The sequence below is a fragment of the Rhamphochromis sp. 'chilingali' genome, assembly GCF_963969265.1.
Source record: "Rhamphochromis sp. 'chilingali' genome assembly, chromosome: 2".
Classification (NCBI taxonomy): domain Eukaryota; kingdom Metazoa; phylum Chordata; class Actinopteri; order Cichliformes; family Cichlidae; genus Rhamphochromis; species Rhamphochromis sp. 'chilingali'.
In genome coordinates this window covers 34,781,723-34,786,968 of record NC_137930.1, presented here as the reverse complement: position 1 = coordinate 34,786,968, position 5,246 = coordinate 34,781,723, and positions in this window count along the sequence as shown.

The following is a 5,246-nucleotide window of genomic DNA, read 5'->3' as shown; positions in this document are numbered from 1 at the left end:
GAATAAATGTCAGAATTATTGGTCATTTTACATTGAAAAGCATTATAATTAATCTTTTAGTCTGAATGAGTGATGAATCCATCTCCATCTTCACATTGGAAAGGCTCATGATCTGTGGAATGCTATTCCAAAAAGCAGTCGTGTTGCTAATTAGTATAATCACTTGTATGTTCATTGTTATTTTCCATGTATTGTCTTTGCTCTGTTTAAAAAAAAAGTATTAAATGAAGTGTAAATGATTGCAGTCTGTTCTCTCCTTTGTAGTTTACACAAGGAAGCACAGATGTAATCTCTAAATTGTCAGATACAGTACAGAGACGTAATTCTTAATAATACTGACACAAATGTTTTTCCCCCAATTTTCATTTCAGTCACATAAAAAATAAAAATGACAGTTCTTATCTGAAGATGTCAAAAGTTTTATATCACATTAAATGATCCCAATATCTTTTTTTTAATCAGGCGGAACTTTTTCTGTCACTCACAAAAGGTGAACTAAAGAAAAAAAAATAATCAAACACTCCATGCAAGTCTAGTATGCCGTATTATTTAGTGGCACATGACCCATACAGGGTTTGCAAGAAGGATACTGACACTGATATTTGGTGTATTTTTGAACCAACAAGATGATTCCCAAAGAAGCTATTAGCCAAAGTTGTGTAATGGCTCCATTACAGTGAGTTCTCTTTTCAATAATTAATGAGTCATCTGGTTCTCCCACTTGGGATGTCTCAGCATGAAATAAATAAATAAATGAGGAAACTGGGCAAGTGTAAGACAAAAGAAGAAGCTTCCCCAGAGCCCGGACCTCAACATTATTGAGGATCTTGGCAGAGAAGGGAACAGAAGAAGTGTAATGTAACTAAAAAATAACAAAGAAGAAGCCTGGAGAACTATCCGTGAAGACTGCTTAAAGCAATTACAAGAAAGCCTGCCTAAGAGAGTTCAGGCTGTGTTGAAGAATTGAAATGGCCATGCCAAATACTGACTTTCAAGCCTGTTTGGATCGTTTTTCATGTACATTTCAAAATTTCAATAAATTGCTGTTCCAATTTTGTCTATATAGTAAAATATAAAGACATGAATGGTGATTCTGGGTGCAGAATACTGTAGGTGTCACATTTTGGCAAGCACTGTATGACATTTAAAAGAGACAACAGGAACTTAATCTGATACATCGGCTTCGATAATACTTCCAGTGCTTGAGGAGAAATATTAAATCTTGTATCTTGTGGTTTGTATATTTGGGGGGGACAGTTATGCTTTTGATAAATATTGATGTGGCTATTTTTATCTTAAGAAATAATGCGAGTAGTAAAATCCACTGGCAGATGAAAATTACACCTACCAACATACTTGTCAATACACCCCCTGAATCTTAGCAACTGCACACCCACATGGAATGATTTCAAACTGATCCCTCTACAGTTTATTTTATTTATTTATTTATTTTTTGCAGTAACTAGCGTGGGGTTTAATGCTACAGACAGATGTTTTTGAAGCCAAGTGTAATCCAGCATCTTTAACTTGTATGCATAATTAGATTTGGGTGTTTCTCAGGTCTGCTGTTGCTGACTTGACGGATACTTTGCAGAATTACTGTATTAGTCTGTGGTTTGGCTCCGAAAGTTATCCTGAGGCTTAAAGCTGCATCTCTTCCCTTAACTGAATACATTTTATGAAAATAATTGTTGCCAGAGGGAGGATTTAGAGGGTTTTTCACCTAGAACATTAAGCTTCTTGCCAACTAATAGGCTTCAAAAAAACTTATAATTGCTTCACTTTTCCTGCAAGGTATTCAAACAGTTATAGTGAACATTAACTTAGCAATTTAGCTTTTTACACACTGTTTACTGTATGTGTATAAAGCATCCGACTTCCTCTGTCTTAATATTAATAGTACATATTTTCAGATAAAAACATCCTTTATACAACAAATGTGGGCGATTCTGCGTTTGATGACTGCGATTTAGGTGATTGTCAATAAAAGACATTTTTATTATTTGACTGTCCTGCTGACTTTTCATGATTAACAATTTAACAAAAAAAAAACCCTCTATCTAAAACAAAGTATTATGGCTCACTTTGTTTTGTTTTTGAGTCAGCGTACCTCTTAATGGCCATCACATGTAAACATAAGGTTTAAACAGCAGGAAGATGGTCACAGGCAAAGTTGTGTACCTTAAATTGATCACATTAAGAATACGCCTCTGCATCATACAGGTCAAACATAAGACTGACTGTTCAGAAAAGACTGAAACATCAAAACATGAACTCCCGCTACTGGCTTGCTATGGGGCTGATTACTGTCCACCAAATTGACTGACACCATGGGTGAAGTGGGTTGAGGTTAGGTTAGGGTTACCACCTATGATGACTTTGACCCCAAAGTACAGGGTTAACCAGTGATCTGAAATCCAACATAAAGGCCTAAGAATGTGAGACGATATCTTACTATAGCCACAACTCCTCTGGAATGCTCCTGGAAAGTTGGAGGTTTTGGGATTGTGCAAAATGAGTATCTCTAAAGCACCCAGTAGAGGTGGGTAAGAAATATCTAAGGTGCCTTGCAAGTGGTTTAGGCATGCTCAACATTAACAATGCTAGCATACGTGAGACAGTTAACGTCTCTCTGTTGGCTTTTGAACAACTCAGCATCACCTCCTGGAGTTGTTCCTGAAGTACTCCTGAAGTACTGGAGTCAGTGGTGAAGGAGATCTGTTGAGGGCTGTGCAAAAAGTCCCAGACTGGAACAGTAATTCTCATCCTGAGTGTATTACAGCTGAGTTCTAAACATCAGTGTCTTTAGATCCTTCCCAAGTGTAAAAGAAACGACTCGTGATTTAGTTTTTTAGTTTTTTTATTTTTATGTCCCTCGGTTGTTTAACCTTGTTGCAGTACGATTTCCTGGGTTTAATCAGCAGCAGAAAAAACTTGAAGCCTTAAACAAAATGTCTTAAAACATGCGGTTGTATAGTGTTTCACATTATTTCATTTATTCCAAATTTGTGCGAGTAAATATAGAAATGCAGCTGCAATGACAATAAAGAAAAAGACTGGACATGGATGCAAACACCGCATACTTTAAAATAAAAAAATAAAATAAACCTCTTTGCAAGGTCAGACTTCCAGGAAACAGACAAAGGCATTTGATGAGACACACTGAATCAGTGTTGTTATTATTATTGTGCGTTTACTTTGAGATACAAATGAGGCAGTAGATTTAATGACAATAATCTTAAGACTGTCCAAAAAGTTGATTATCTTTCCTCTCTAGCTTCACTCCTTCAGGTCTCCCCATGTCTCCACCTCAGTGTAAGATGATCCATGGGTGGTGCAGACTCACGCAGCAGTACAACTCCTCTCATCACTGAGAGGTGAACTCATCTGAGCAGCCCGAGCCCTTGGCACCAGGCTCTGCTGGGAGCTGTCATCTATCATCTATCATCTATCTATCATCTATTTCCCCCAGGGATCAATAAAGTATTCTGATTCTGATTCTATCAGCAAAATGTCAACCACAACGTTCTCTCAGATGAGAAATTAAAAGGAAGGAACGGAGCAAGAGATGAACGCAGTTCGAGTGGCTGCATGCCAAAAATATCTTAGTTACTGTAAGTTCCACAAAGATTGCCATAAGGAACCTTATACCTCAGAGAATCAAGGCTCAGACCAGGATTCTCTGAACACTCCCATCCTGTACAGTCTGCATAAATATAAGGACAACGGTGATCACTGAACGCACAATAAGATTGACTTTTTCTTCCTGGAAAGGCTGGGACCGCTCTGTGTTGAGTTTGCATGTTCTCCCTGTGCATCAGTAGGTTTTCTCTCAATACTTCCTTCAACACAGCTGTCTGGAGTCTGCCCCCCCCAGCATCAGCTCACAAACTGTACAGCATTCTTTTCTGGTTTTATACCCACTTAAATCTATTTTTCTTCAAATGCAATATCCTTTTTCCATCTTACTGTACAGCTACATATGCCAGTGTTTGAAGAGTCCTTTCACGTCCTTTCAAGCTGTAGCTTAAAACGTCTGTTTCGTTTTACATATTTATCAGTGGACTCGTATGGGACGATGAATTGTCAAGCTTTAATCAGAATCTGTGATTAAACCTGAACCTCTGACTCTTGCTTTGAAATGCAGACTTCGGGTTCTTGCTGGTGCCGCAGAGCTCTGGCTGCCAGCTTTGTGTTTACAGAGCCAGACTCAGCAGATTGGCTCTATCTGCTCCACGGTGTGCAGGGAGACCAGCGGTGATCTGAATGTGCAGATCTAAGGCACATGCTGGTTCTTGATTGATGTCAAGCTTATCTCTGCAGATTATCTGACTAGACACTAGCAGCGAGCTAAATCACAGGCCTGCATGCTGCCTGTGTGTGTGTGTGTCTGTGTGCGGTGTGTGTGGGCCTGTTTGTTCCTATAAATTGTCTGAAACTGTGTCAGCTGTCCATCCTCTGCTGACATTCCCGCAGCAGCGGCCCCTGATAAAATAATCAATCACAACTAACGCAGCATGGGTATTTTTAGGTTTGGATCAATGCTGTGTGCTGAAGTGAGTGAACAGACCTGTAAAATTGCCACAATCTGGAGTGTTTATTATTATGTTAACCTCAGCAGAAATTAATTGCTTTAGCCAGATGTCCTCTGTGATTGCAAATCATTTCTGCTTGTAATCATAATAGTTTGGCCTCAGAACACATAATGGCTGATTAACACAAATGCTTTTGTAAAGCTTTGGTATCTTTGATGTTGTCCCAAATCTGTTTAATCTGGCAGTAAATAAGAAAACAATTTGATTAAATAATATATAATGATAGAAACAGTTGCTCAATACCAGATATATTTTAATGCACTCTCTCTTTATTAACTTATCTTTGGATTGTGTGTTTTTCTGTTTAAAAAAATTGCTTTGTAGGTGGGTTACAGATCAATTTCATACTGTGAGCCACCTTCATCAAAAAACAGAAAAGACTGAATAGAAACCCAATTTCTTAGCGCATGTTGACTGTCTTTGGTTCTTGTCACACCCTGTTGAGACTCCCTTTTAAACACCATGAAAGCTTCACCACAGGGAGCTACTCATGTAGAAAATTGGATAAACTAGAATGCAAATTCACAAAAGTGCTGCCCTGATTTTATTTGATTTACGCCCCGTTTAAGCAGTGAGATGTGCGGTGTGTGTGTCATTTAGATGTCTCTTTTCAGGTCAAGAAGGTTGTTTTATTTCAGCATACTCGGGAGG